At 34.2% G+C, this 15,617-nt stretch overlaps 2 protein-coding genes across 6 annotated transcripts in view; one reads left to right on the top strand and one right to left on the bottom strand.

Moving 5' to 3' along the window:
• The window catches only part of LOC101900439 (cuticle protein 16.5), a 75,832-nt gene extending 70,494 nt beyond the window's left edge, over positions 1 to 5,338 (bottom strand). The window contains exon 1 of the mRNA XM_059119741.1: positions 5,334 to 5,338. The gene's annotated coding sequence lies outside the window, so the exon portion shown is untranslated. The remainder of the gene's footprint in view (positions 1 to 5,333) is intronic.
• The window catches only part of LOC101891444 (phosphatase and actin regulator 4), a 408,780-nt gene that overhangs the window by 133,909 nt on the left and 259,254 nt on the right, over positions 1 to 15,617 (top strand). The gene's annotated exons all lie outside the window — the stretch shown is intronic.

The following is a 15,617-nucleotide window of genomic DNA, read 5'->3' on the forward strand; positions in this document are numbered from 1 at the left end:
GTGACCAGTTCGAACAAATCTAAACTTATCTAATGTTTTCACCTTACATGTTAATTTTGCAGAATTAAAATCGGTTCACGGAATCCAAAGAACATCAATTAATAACGCAATGCAACTTATTTTCATATATTTTTATTTTTTTTTTTTTTGAAAATGTTGTTGTGGGAGATAGGAGAAGTAGATGTCCGATATAGCCTATCTCTGAACTTGACTTAGTAGTTATAAGGCTAAGCAGGGACGTACACAGAAATGCTTTTCGACCACCGCTTTGGGGGTCCAATTGTGAAAAAATTAGTTTTCAATAAAAAATTTACAAAAATGTCAGAAATATTGTCATTTCCGACCTTCGTCTTATCACTAAGGCTACTAAAGCTGTTCGACCACAGAATTAAATACAAAAATGGCAAATCACGGGCAGATTTAGTCTTTCTATAGGGAAGTACATTCTAGTCAGACCTTAAGGCGGTTTGTCAGGCTGCATATGAACATCTTGAGCTGTTAAAACGGCAAATTTCAAATTAGTGTGCCATTCAGTCAGGATCCACTTGCGGTACCCACGTCAAGCCAAAAAAATGTATGTTATTTTTTAATTCTTACAAAAACACATTTTCAATGAACTCTTCGAAAATTCAATAATTTTTTCTTTGACAGTCTTTGCCAATACAAAATGAATTGATAAAATGTAAGCGATAGTTAGTTTTCCCTGTCTTAGTGTCAAATGATATTTGTCACAAAAATGTGACAGTTCTCACCGATAATGTCTTTAGGCTTGCCTATTTATCTTTCGAAATTGAAATTGACAGGCTGACTATTTGTCGTCTTTGGCTGGTGGAAATTCATGAGCTTTGCTTGCGAATCACATTTCATGTGTGACAGATTGTTAAAGTTGTCACTAATGACAGTTTGTCATTGTTTGCGTTTTGTAGTTGTTGTTGTTGTTGTGGTGGTTTTCTTTTGTTTTTCGCTATTCGCTTAATGAATTTTACTTTCGAAATTGTCCTTTTCCAAACGGAATCTAATGAAAATTATGCCAAAATGAGCAGAAGAAGAAGGGGAATGTTCAAATTTCATAAATTTTAAATGAAGAATGACACTTGAAACCATGTGCAGATTTAATTCATGGTGAAATGGTTTGTTTTGTTTAAGCGTCGAATGAAAAAAAAATACTTTTAAAACGATACTCACTTTGACTCTCTTTTTTTAAAAAATGAAACTTTGGAGAAGACAAATATCGGTGTTTCAAATAAAAAGCCAATAAACATTTTATTGCGATTATAAAATAACATTTAAAGTTGAAGCATTTCAATTTATCGATTCCTACCGTTTAATGGTAGTTGTTAACCACAGCTAAGAGGGGCTATCACATGAATTTTCGTTTGGTTTCGATTGCAATCCCAATTCACATTTTGTTGTTGTTGAAATGTATCGTTTTATTTCTTCGCTAAAAATATATTTACGCAATTATTTATTTTTAACGCCATGCATAAAATATTAGTAAGTGAAAATAACAACAGCAGCAGCAACAACAACACCAGTTATAATAAAACTAATACACAAAAATAAATAATAATAATTAAAACGCAACAATGCTCGCCAACATAATTGAAGAAATACCCGGGAGAACATGGCACTAGGCGGGAACCAATAGCCAAGGCCACTAATGTCCATTGGTGGTGTCATTAAAAGTATTGCAAATATCAATGTTTTATTAGCAAGTGATCGGATGGTAGTTTTATTGATGTCCCTATTGATCGGTAACCTGTAAAAAACTCATTACAGATTTATATTAGAAATAAAAATTGCCAGTCTGTTGGTATGAGGTTGTGAAGAGGCTTGGATTTTTAGTTTCCTTACTTTTCCCACTCACCAAGTGTCAGTAGCGGTAATTTGAATTATCTAATGAAAATCTACTCCAATGTAGGCCTTTTCATTATATTGGCAATTATGGAACAGATAACAAGTCCTCTGGTTCCAATGGCCACTTTCCGCATAATCGTGCATAGAAATAGACCAGGCATGAAATATGAATGAATGGCTGAAAATAAAAATTGTACAATACTACAATGGAAAGAATATGCAATCAGATGGATGGTACTTTTTTGCCTTTTGCTGCCTTTTTTTGTTGTTGCTGTTGTCGATAACAGTATACTGACTGCTGGTACCAGACGCATACGCATTAATAAATTGCAAAAAAAAGCCAATAAAATAAAAGAGAAAAAATATTAAATAATTTCTGGTGCAATTGTATTCAGTGAATGTATAACACAAATGCAACAGCAAAGGAACTCCTTTGTTACCACTCCCCGCAATCCGCGCTCTCTCGCTCCACCACTCAATAGGCAACGATCAAAAGATACAATCCATACAGTCATTCATTCGATTCATTGTAACAGCAATTGTTGCAATATTTGCTTTGCTTTGCATTCATCCGTTTGTCCATCCATCTATCCATGCATTCACTCAACAACAACAACATGTTTATTCAAAAGGCATTGGTTTTGATTGGTGTTTTTTTTCTGTTTTTCAAATAAAAGTTTGTTATGTTGGCTGTGTTAAATTGATGACGTTCTAAAATCTCTCATCTTGATAAAGTGATGTAAGTCAATGAACGCCCGATTTTTTATTCTCCTTATTATATTCCCACTGTTGGCTGTAGTTACATTTATTTATCGATGTTCTAGATCTTTCATCTAATCTTTGAATTTAACAAAACATTTTTATTAGCTGTACAATATTAATTGGATTTTTATCTTTTATTTTTTTTAGGTAAGACAACCTACTTTTAAATGAAGACTATTATTGGTATGTAAATATTTTACTCTAAAGTGGATTGATTTGAGACATTGTCAAACCAAACAATTAAAAAAAAACAGCATAAAAAAAAGAACAAATTTGGAAATTTTCACAAAAATAAAGTCCTTTAAAAATTCTGTTAATTGGTGTCTATACGAAGAAGTGGATCTGCATATGCAACTTTTGTCGTAAGCCATTACAATATTCAAATACGAAACTTGAAAAAAATCCGGTGAATAATGTTCGGTACCGTTATATCGGGGCTATACGAAGATCAGGACCTGCTTACACAATATTCTGTCACAGACTGAGTACCTATTAGGAACTTCAAATACAAAATTTCAAACAATTTTGGTGAATAATTTCGCTTAATCATCAAAATACGGAATATAGGTAGGTACTGATATATGAGGCCCATACGAAGACCTGGACCTGCATAGACAATTTTCTGGCATATAGACAATTCTATGGCATATAATGTAGTTCCCATTTCGAACTCTAAATACAAAATTTGAAACGATTCCGGTGAATAATGTCGCAAAAATGATCAAAATACCGAATGTTAGGAGGTACCGTTATATGGAGGTTATTCGAAGACGTGGGCCTGCTTGAGCAATTTTTTGTCATAGGTTGAAATTTGAAACATCTCCGGTGAAGAATGTCCCTAAAATCGTCAAAATATCGAATAATAGGGGGGGGGGAGTACCGTTGTATGTGGACTATACGATATCGTGGACCCATATAGACATTTCTCTTCCAGGGGGTAAAATTCTTACATAGAACCTCTAGTATGGATTTTTGACTATTCCATTTAAAATTTTACTAAAATCATCAAAATACCGAATATAGGGTGGTGTCGTTACGATATCGTGGACCTATATCGACAATGCTTTTCCAGGGGTAAAGTGCTCCTTTTGTGGAATTTCAGACAATTTTATTGAAACATTTAGCTACCATCATGCTACATGATAAAGCCTAGCTTCGAACTTGACCTGCCTGCAAACATAAGACTGATCTGTGCAAAACTTTAGCTTTCTATCTTTATTCGTTTTGACTCTAGCGTGAGTACAACAGACGGACGGATGACGGACAGGTCTAAATCGTCTTAGAATTTTACACTGACCAAAAATCGAAAATTCGACTTTGTGATTAGAGGTTGGAATTATCCTTGCATCGAATGAGGTGGTAGGGGTCCAAAGACAAATGGGCTTATTAGCTTGGCCACTCTGTAATTTTTTCAGGTTTCAGGTACGGTGAAAACGTTCCTCAGTGTTAGACACTTGCATTTTTGCGTAATTCAATTCCATAAATATTTTTTCATATTCAAATCTCGAGTGATTTTCACATTTTATGTGAGTGATCGAAAAATTGACAAAGTGTCCACATTTGACCCCGATCGAATTAGAGGGTACATAAAATGCACAATTACCATAATTCGGGCAAATTTAAGGATAAATGTTCAAATATGTGTTAAATTTATCTATTAATTTAGCATATGAAAAACATAGTTGTTGCATATGCAGAACCTATGAATTTTACATATATGCATGTACCAGATAAGTAAGTAGGAGATGCATAAAATTCGAAATGATCTAAAATCCCTTCATGCAATGTTCGATTTATTGCGTTGAAAGAGCAGTCTTTCAACCTCTCCATGAAATAATGTGTTGCATATTTTGAGAATATGTATAATATTTAAAGACTTATTTTCGGGTTCAAAGACATTTTGTGCCAACACAAGTCCACATAACCTACCCACCCACATAATGTAGTTTTTTTTTTTTAACAAGGTACTTAGCTCCCCTCATAAGTACAGCAATTTTTGGAAATTAAAAAACTTCTCATCGACAACAAAAGAGTCACCTCTCTGGCGAGAACAATGAAATCTCAAACACCTGTAAGAGAATTTCCTGGTTGCAGCAAAAGAACGACTACTTTAACATAAAATGAAAATAAAATACCCTCCTGCTGCTGCTGTTAAGCTGCAAGTACCTCCCCTGCTAGGACTTATTTTAAACTCAACGATGGCGCTGTTGCTATTGTTATTGTTGCTGTTCTTCTAGTTACTCCATCATTATTTGTGCTTAAAACCATTTCACATGGAAACCGGAAATGAAGATAATGACACGGAAGAAATGTAGCTGCATCAACGCCAGCCAGACTCCCCATTGCAATGGTGTGACTTTGCATTGACATCTTCTTCCTTTAGACTATACAGCAATGGGGGGAGAGGTACAGCATCAGCATGAGATCGCGGAGAGGAGTAGGTTTTGTCATGCCCTGAACATGTTCTACGACTAGTTTTAATTAACACTTGACTGTCAAGGATGACAAGTCAAGTGGGTCTTTAGAGTAATTGGGAGAGGAAATAACATCATCATTTGTAGGGGAAAACACTCTTATTTGCCACCTTAAAGTGGCCTACTTTTAGTTTAGTTGGTAATTTCTAGATGCATACTTTTAGGCGCTAAAACAACTTTATGTTCCTTTTTTGCAATGGCATTTGACTAGACGTTTATTGATTTTTCAGTTTTTTGTTTTTGTGTTTTGTTTACCTCAACGGGCCCTTTTTGTGTTAACTCTTTTTCACAACATCACAATTGTGGCAGTCACACGATAATGTTTTTTTTGTTTTTTTATATAATATTTAACAAACTCGATATTGGCTCATAGCCAAAAGATATAAAAGCGAAATCAATTGTTGGCAAACTCGGCAAAACTCTAGACCAAATCGCATTAGACAATAGTAGTAACAAGAACAACAAATGTGGATAACAACTAAGTACGCTGGTGATGAAGGTGGTGTCTCTGGAGGCAAAATGTAGGCAAAAATAATATTTCCCAGTACCAATGGCACCAGTGCACAATGGGGCAAAATTTTCTAATTTTTACCATAATTACATTGTTGGGTATTTAATAATGATACAATTATGGACTATATAGTTATTTATTTATATGAAGGATTTTCTTAAATGAAAATAGATTTGCCTTCAAAAAACATATATATTATTAAAAATCTACATACCATAATTTTTGTAACTTATTATAATAAATTAAATTGATTGTGCGGTTTTGGGTAAATCTAAATGTTTTCTGGCATAAAATTGGGATCCGGATCTATTATTTTTCTGAAAGCTAATTTTCACCTTTGAAGGTCTATTAGCTGATAATATATGTGACCAATTCATCCCCGATGATTTTTTCCTTCATTTTTGCCCATGGTGCAATTATAGAATATTTTCTTTCTCTGACATGGAAGACTCATATCGAAATGAGTTTTGGTGCCACATAAAAATTGATAAATGAAAGTGGATAAAATGAAAAGTCATTTTGGAAACGAATACTAAATATTTTCAGAGGCAAAAAAAAGGGAAAAAAAAACTTTCCATTAAATGCCAACTACTCGCCATATAGGCTGATTTAAAGTATAAACTGAAAATGTTTGGTAGATATTATCGATGGCACAGGGACGAAGGTCATATATACGATGTGGTAAACACATTGGCAGTGCCAGTGTTTTTGTCACGAGAAGTCTCAAGAAAATAACAAATATCAAAAATGAAATGGAAAAACAAGAAGTTTAAAGAAATTTATTTAAGATATGTGAAAGAGGAAATGTTGAATTGACAAAGTCTTATAAATTTTGTTTTCAAAAAAAAAATAAATAAATAAATAAATAACATGGTTTTGGTTGTGGTATAAAAATGCAATTGTCTTTGCAGTAGAAATTTGTATCAGGACATTTGAAGAGTTCAAACTTGGCATATCCCACACAAAAAAAAACAAAACAGAAGAGTGAAGAGTAAATTCCATATAAAACTCCCACTCTTCGAGCTATCCCGCTCGCGAGCAAGTTTCTCTCCCGAGTGAGAACGAGCAAATCTGTGCTCTGGTCATACGTATTTCCGTTAAAGGTAAAAAATTGAAAACAAATGCCTGCGCAAATAATGGATTAAATACTTTCCTACGATTTTCCTAAATATTTTTGTCAGAAACGAATTAGGTATCCCATATAGTCCAATCATTAATTATTACCGCATCCACATATCAACATTTTTACTTTCTTTATGGCAATTTATGGTCCATAAAAGTCCAAAATTCATAATAATCTCATGTGAAGCGAACGAAGCCCATAATTAGATCCAAAGTTTGCATCAAATATAGGATGGTTGGGAAAATCAGAAATAATGGCTCCCTCAGTCAGATACATCTCTCTTTCAGGGTGAACATTTTTATACGCTCCACCTTTAAAAGGAGGGTCAGAGTGTTGTCATTCCGTTTGTAATATCACTTAATATTCTTGGTAGACCCCATAATGTATATATGTTCATAATCAGCATAAAATTCCAAGTCGATTTAACGATGTACGTCTGTCTGTCCGCCTGTTTGTTGAAATCGCGATAGAGCCCACATTATTTGACGTAGAGCTTCAAAATATGGCAGAACAATTTGTATTTTGTCTAGGATGATTGGTGTTGAAAATGAGATATATCGGTCCACGTTTTGGTATAGCTGCCATATAACGGTACTCCCCAATATTCGGTATTTTGATGATTTTCTCCACATTTTTCCACGGATTTGACTAAAAATTTGTATTTGTAGGTCATAATCGGATCTAGCTCCGGTGGCGGAACATTGTATGCAGAGTTCTACGTTTTTGTGTAGCCCCATATAACGGTACTTCCCGATATTCGTATTTTGATGATTTTCTCCACATTTTTCCACGGATTTGTCTAAATTTGGAATTTTTCTAGCTCCCGTGACGAAACAATTTGGTATAGCCCCATACACGGGACCTCCCGATATTCCGTGTTTTGATGATTTTTGCCACATTTTTTTTCCCGGTTTTGACTAAAAATTGGAATTTATAGGTCATGATGGGTTCTTGCTCCGGTGGCGAAACATTGTATGTAAATGTCCTCGTTTTGGTATAGCCCCCATATAACGGTACCCCCCGATATTCGATATTTTCATAAAAATTGGTATTTGCAGTTCATAATGAATGGGTTCTAGCCCGGTGGCAGAACATTGAACATTTAGATCCACGTTTTCCAAAGCACATATAAAGATATCTACCGATATTCTGTCGGTTCCCTTTTTGGTATGGCCCCATATAACTGCCTCACTCACGTTATGGTTTTTTTTTTTTTTTGAAGAATTTAACTGCATAAACAAACGGTCTTACTGACATATGAAGTTTAAAGTGAAACACGCTTGAATTCAGATACTTTTATATAAAAATGTTTCCTGTTCCCTAAGGTGGAGGGTATTGAAAGTTCAGCCCGGGTGAACTTAAAGTTTTTTTACTTGTTAGATCTACTTTCATAATTTGTCGAATTATCCGTGTACTTACTTTTCTTGTTGCACAAATTCCCACATATCAATATTTTTACCCTGTTTATGGTATATTGTCCATAAATTCATAATTTGGTCCAATGTTTGATATCATAAAATTGCTTTAAATATGGGACAGTTGGGATACAGCCGCCACTTGGGGTAAACATTTTTGAATAGTAATAAAACTCAAAATACTCTAAATATCTTTATTAATATTGGATCAGGTGGGGACAATATTAAAAAAATCATAAAAGGTGAAGTTTCTCTTATTATCTTACTTCCTCACATAAATCATTTTTGAAATATTATTTAATATATAAAATTGGTCTCGGATTAGGATCATTTTTCGAAACTTTGACCGCATGAAAAGATTATTCAGACTTTTTCGTCGAATAAATTTATTTGATAATTAAATAAAATTGAGATCCAAAGACTTAGAGAGACTTGGCTTTATATAAATCTCACTTAAACATTTTTTGAAGACCTCCTTTCTGGACAAGAAACTAATTTTTACTAAGAATATTTATAAGAAAAAGCCTCGGAATTTGGGAAATAATTCAAAAACGTCATGTGAATGGTCATAGGCTGAATGCATATCTCTTTCAGCAAACGCCTTTTAACTTGTTTATTTTCTGTTTAATTATTTAATTTTGTCTTTTTCATTGCATTATCCTTGCAATTGAATTATCTTTAAATTATTTTTTCCATTAAGGACATCTTGTATGTGTTAACCATGACCAGTCCAACTTGTCTGTGATAATGAAAACATTACAATCTTTATTATTATCTACATTGTTTTTTCTTTACAACATCTATAGAAAGTTTATCGTGACTGTATTTGTCTTATCTTCGTTGTTGTTTATCGACGACAATCAACACGGTCATTGCGAATTTATTTTACGCATTACAGAGACACAAATACAAAAAATTAAAACCAAAACCAAAACAAATCAATATTGAGTCATCAGTTTGCTTCCGCCCTCTACTTCCTCCATTCCTGGTCGATGATTCCTGTTGACAACAAAGTGCCGGCATTACAAATCGTTTTTCTCGCTTTTTGTTTTTTTGGAAACAATAAAAAAAAAAAACAAAGCCATAAAAATATATATTCAAATAGCCAGTGTGTTGCTGTTTTTTTTTTGTTCCAACGAAAAATTTTCAAACATTTTTTGCATAGCCATGTCTCATTCATTGAATGTTATGCAAATTCACCACAATTACAAAACAAATCACATTTCTTCATTTTTTCTTTCTCTGCGAAAAAAAATGCATGAATTATTGTTAAAAAATATTTGCCCTAAAGGAAAGTTGGATTTGTATAGAGATCTAATAATATACTGTGTATAATAAAATTAATAAACATTATTAACACTTTTGAATCCATTCGTATCATTTACTTGGAATTGCGAAATACCCTGGATTTTTATTTGAGCTTCAGTTAATAAATTCCAAATTGTATTAGCAACTTTAAGTGGATCGAAGTACGGCGTAGTTGTTCATTGCAATTAATTGAAGTTGTTGTTCAAAGATTCGGTTTTATTTATTTGATTTTTTAATTTGCTCTACTAAATGCACTCCTCATATTTGCATTCCACACTTTTAGATAATCGAGAAAATAATATTTATTTTTATCTTAATATTTATTTAAGTGTCGCTAATCAACATATCTAGTGTAATGTAAATACAGGGTGAGATGAAAAACCTGCCAAGCTACTCGTCCGACAGCTGTTAAAATTATTCCAGTGACAGCTCATTATATTATTTAGAAGCGTACAAAAGTATTTTGGTGAGAATTTTCCAGAAAAAAAGTTATTCGTGATGGAATTCAAGCGTGACACTGTGATTTCTTTATATTTGGCTGGAAAACCACAAGTGGCTATCCAGCATTTAAATGTGAATAAATCTTTTGTGTCTCATACCATCGCTCGGTTCCGTGACACTGGTAGTGTAGCCCGACGTCAAGGAAGTGGACGGAAGAAAACAGCAACATCAGCAGAAATGGTTCGAAAAGTAAAGAAGCGACTTGATCGAAACCCGCGACGCAGTGGCCGAAAAATTGGTCGTGAGCTGAACATATCGCAATATTCCATTCGGCAAATTTTGAAAAATGAGCCCGGGGTAAATCCATTTAAATTCCAAAAAGTGCAAGAACTTACACCGCCACAGAAAGAAAATATACTCACTCAAAAGAGCTAAAGAGCTGCTTCGCTTGGCCGAGAGTGGTGAACTGCCGAATTTGATTTTCTCTGATGAGAAAACATTCGTTGTCTAGCAGTTTGTAAACAAACAAAATGATCGTGTTTACTTGCCAAAAATTTCAGCTGAAAATGTGCACCTTCGGTTGGCCACCAAAACTCAAGCGCCGACCATGGTGATGGTGCTGGCCGCATTAACATCATGGCATCAGAATAAATGCCGAATATTATCGCGAAAATATTCTGGAGGGTGTATTAAAGCCTTGGGTACGCAAACATTTTCCGCAGACCTTGGACACTCCAACTGGATTCAGCGCCATTGCACTCAGTACGCGCCACCCAAGAATTGTTACAAAATGAGATTCCTTGCTTCATTTCCAGCGCACAATGGTCACCAAAATCTTCGGATACTAATCCGTTGGACTATTGTGTCCGGAGTATTTTGGAAAGCAAGGTTGGCACTGTAAAATACCAAAGTGTCGAGCACCTCAAGCAAGCGCTTCGCTGCGAGTGGCCAAAATACCGCAGTGCAACATTCGGGAAGAGTGTAACGGTTTGGCCGTTTGAAGGTCATAATTCGTGCCAAAGGTGACCAAACTTATTCTAAAATTTGATGCTATTTTCGACATTTTTTTGCTTTTATTGAAAAATGTGAACTGTGGATTACATTCCTAATTTGCACCCATATATCCTTCCGATGCGCATCTACACATTTTCCGACATAAATCGGAAATTTATCCCATTTTATGTTTATAACATTTATTTGGTTGAGTGGCTTAATCTTGAAACGTCACATTGCTGTTTTTTTTTTTTTTTTTCAATTTTTTTATTTTTTTTCATATTGTTATTCATAATGTCCAAGTCGTTGACTGTTTCGTCTTCTTTTTTTTTTTCAAACATCAAAAAGTGTATAAATGAATACCTAAAATGAGAGTGTGTGTGTGACGATGATGACGATGATACTGTGTCATTTGACAATTAATTTCATGAGAAGCTACAGCAAAGCGAAAAAATACCACAGATCCCAGCTAGTCGTCCGTCTTGAATAAATTGTTTTGTTGACTGGCTGGCTAACTGACTGACTGACTGACAGACAATGCATGAGTTCATCTGTTGTAATGCATGCATGTATGACGCTTTTGTTGTTGTCATCGCATTACAGTTTTGAGATTTCAATTTCATTTTAACGTTTTTTTTTTTCTTCTCAAATTAGTTGTGTTTAATTTAAGCATTTTATTTGGTTAGTAGTGGTGGTGTTGTTGTTGGTACAGCGTCATTCTTCGTTGATTTTGTGTGTCTGCCTGCCAGGGTATGGATGTTGTTGTTGCTGTCGTTTAATGTGACGTTCCGCTCATTTAGGTGTATTAAAACAAAGGCATGAATTTACTTTCATTTTTAAACGTTTTGGATTTTTATCGCCAGAAAGAAAAATTTGGAGAATACAGGTGTTGGTACAGTGTGGCGAATTCATAATTTTTTTAAAAATACGCCACATGTTGCAAATAGTAAACTTTTACTTTAAACCACATTAAGATTGGTAGACTATCACAAAAGAACCCACAGTGTATTTTTTCTGTCTTTATTGCCTATCAAAAATGTATGCGCGGAATTTTAAAATCTTAACGTGTTTTATGTTCTAATTGATTACAATTCTTGTTCCGAATCGCCAGTAAAGAAGTACGTAAAAATGGCGCTAAGCTTCGTAATATTATTGCTAAACTTAGATCGACTTCGGCGATCGGCAAAATCTGATACCTCCTCAACAAAATGACTAAATTTTTGAAAAAAAAAAATATTTTATTGCACAGAATGAGAAAGAATAATCCGATTTTGGTCCCATTTTGCAAATCCTAATATTTGCATCAGTGCTTGGTCAGGTGCAAAAATGGACAATATCGGTTCACTCCTTCTAGTACCTTCCCCACAAAGCATAAAAAAGTACACTTTATAAAATGTGAAGATCTGGTGCGAAGATGAAATATATCGGACCACTACTTCTGGTACCTCCCCCACAAAGGGTCAACATTTTGAATATCCATGAACCTCATAAAATGCGAAATTAATATCCGATTCCATTCAGACGTGACACATCCCAATATTTCTATCAACACATGATTTGTTATAAATATGGTAGAGATAGGACTATATCTTCTGGTTCCTCCCTCACAAAGGTTCAAAGGTTTGAATAACCAAAACGATCATAAAACCCAAAATAAGCATCCGTTTATCTTCATATTTCACACATTTCATTACTAAAACAAAATCTGCTGTGAAGGTGGGATATATCGGTCCACTCCTTCTGGTACCTCCCCCACATATGGTTCAAGATTTTGAAAAACAAACCGCTCAAGGAGAAGCGAAAAAAACATCCAACTCTCCCCAAATTTCACAACTACAAACATTTTTGCAAACACAAGATCTGTCCTAAAGATGATAAATACCTGCGAAACCCTTCTGATACTTTAACCCAAAAGGGTCACAATTTTCAATAATTTTATCTGTCATAACTTGCGAAGAAAAAAATCGTAGATTCTTTACAACTTGCGGTATCTACATATTTCTCTCAACAAGAAACCTGAGATGAATACGGAACTTATGATTTCGGTTAAAATTGGATACAAATGTTCGATTTTCTTGTAATTTTGCCCATACCAATACTCTTATCTGTGTTAGATGAAGTATGACAATGGAATACCTCGGTCGTCTAGTTCTGGGACATCAAGCACATTTAACATTTTCTAAAAATTATCACAGATCTCACAAAAATTGCAGGAAGTAAAGTCCAAACCTGGCACGTCGCAATATTTATATCATATTTATTTAGGTCCCATACGAAATGGACAATATTGGCCCATTGGTTTGGAACTTACTTCATAGATGGTCAACAAGTTTGAATATTCATAACAGAAGTCGAAATATATTTAAATAATCGAACATTTTTTTAGGTTATACACCTGTCGGAAAAACCGACTGATACTTTTTGGCTTATTTTAATTCACATTTCTTTTTTGGTTAAAGTTTTTTCTTTCTCGCAGCACTGTGCCCTAACATTTCTATTTCTTATCTACCACACAGTTTTTTGTCTGAGCATATTTTGTTTTTTTTTTTTTTCGTGCTATGGCCTTTTTTGGAGTCGGCTTAAAAATCATTTAATTGTCTGCTGTTTTGTTTTTGTAATGATAATTTTACTACAAAAATTGTTGTTTCTTTATTTTATTGAGCTCATTATTTTTTTGTTGACTTTTGTGACACCGTAATTTGTCAGTTGGGCTGTTCGTCATGTAGCTGTCTATCTATAATTTGTTTCGCCTTTTTATAAAGGTCCCATTTGTGTCGCGTATCTGGGAGAATGGAATTGTGCGCACTTGTACTTACAGACACACTCACACATACATGTATGTCGATCAGTTTTCAGTAGCCGGAAGTTTTATTTTTTCATAATTAACTCTAATAACGGTTAATTATTGTTGACTCTATTGAACTTTTGGGGAGAATGTTTTGCTACAACTACGGCTCCATGATCAATCAAGTTATTTTTATTGTAGCAAAAGTTGTTGTTTTTAGTCTCAAAGTGTGTGTGTGTCTGCTTTTTATTTGCTCTGAACATAAATGAAAATGTTGTTTTCTTAAAAAGTCAAAACATTGAAGGTGTTACTCATAGAAAATATTCATAGCAACTGTGACCATCCAATGTCGCCAATATTTATTTGTTCATAAATAAAATAAACTATAGTTAACTCTCATACTGAAAAATGCGGGACATTATTAGTTCATACTGATCTTACATTGTTGTTAATAATGTGTTTTTGTATAAAATTTCAGAAAATTTTTTTGTAATGTTCAAAGTCAGATTTTTTTATACCTGGCTTGCCAAATATCATTTTTGAGGGCAGAAAATTACAAAAAAAAAAAAAAAAAACATCTACTCAAAGAGAAAGCACATTTTCTGAGTATTACATCCACTGCATTAAGGCGTCCATGCAGATCATTTCCAAAGATCAAATATGCGAATCGCTAATTTCCAATATTTGACAAGTTGCTTTTTTGAAACAATCGAAAGTCAGACCTTATATTACTTGGGCTTTTGAACTCGGCTTCAATACAGTTTATTACTTTCAGCTTATGATACGGTCACAAAACAGATTGATTTGAGCTACATAAGATTTGTCTACAGTCTCGTACATTTGTGGTTTTTAGGATTTGTGGTGCCAAATGGACCAAAAACCAAAATGAAGAGAATTTTGGCCCTTTATCCGGGAGGTCCAAGAATATTCAATTAGTCCAACCTTTCGGAAATGCTTTGATATCCAAATAGGGAACTGTATTCGAGACTTAAAGTGCAAAATATCGAGAAATTTCGTAACCTTTCAATTGGCCGTCTAGGGCAGTCACGATTAATATTTGCATAAAATTATCGTCAAACATTAAATTATTTAAATTTTTTCCATTTTTCGGAATTTTGTGTTTTTTATACCCTCAGCCATGTGGCTACAGGGGGTATATATCATTTGATACGTCCAAAACGTGCCTCATTGAAATAACGGTTTTAGACCCTATTTCTCTTTGGACCAAATCCGTTTCAGGATATCTGGAGTCGACCTAACGATGTCCGTCTGTCTGTCTGACTAGTGCCCACGATAACTCTCGAAGGGAGTATCCGATTTGATCCAAACTTCGTACATCGTAATATTATTGTCAAACATAGATCGAGTTCGGAGATGTGCAGTATCGGTCCACTCCTTCTGGTACCTACCCAACAAAATGTCAACATTTTCAAAGAAAATAATTTACTGCAAAGAACAAGAAAAGATTATCCGATTTCGCTCAAACTTTGCAAATCCTAATATTTTCATCAGTGCTATGTCAGGGGCGTAAATGGACAATATCGGTCAACTCTATTCAGTACCTCCCTTAAGGCGAGTCAAAATTTTGAATAATTATTACTGTCTTAGAATTACATACATCACAATATTTTTGTTGACACATGGTCTGGTGTGAAGATATATGGCTCCACTCCTTCTGGTACCTCCTCCACAAAGGGTCAAAAAGGCATTCTCTTGACTTTATATGACCTATAGGTTATAAACATTTCTGCATTTTGTGGGAAATCTTCCGAAGGATGTGCTTGTATATCTCATTCTAGCATTTGATTTAATTTTGACATAAAAATTGAATGAAACATTTCTCAATTTAATACTTGATAAGATCTTATAACTTTGGGGAGAGGTGTCAGAAGAACCAAATTGTGAAAAACCTAATCTAATTGTACTACAAATTTTACAATAATAATCT

This window comes from Musca domestica, unplaced genomic scaffold, assembly GCF_030504385.1.
Source record: "Musca domestica strain aabys unplaced genomic scaffold, Musca_domestica.polishedcontigs.V.1.1 15, whole genome shotgun sequence".
Classification (NCBI taxonomy): domain Eukaryota; kingdom Metazoa; phylum Arthropoda; class Insecta; order Diptera; family Muscidae; genus Musca; species Musca domestica.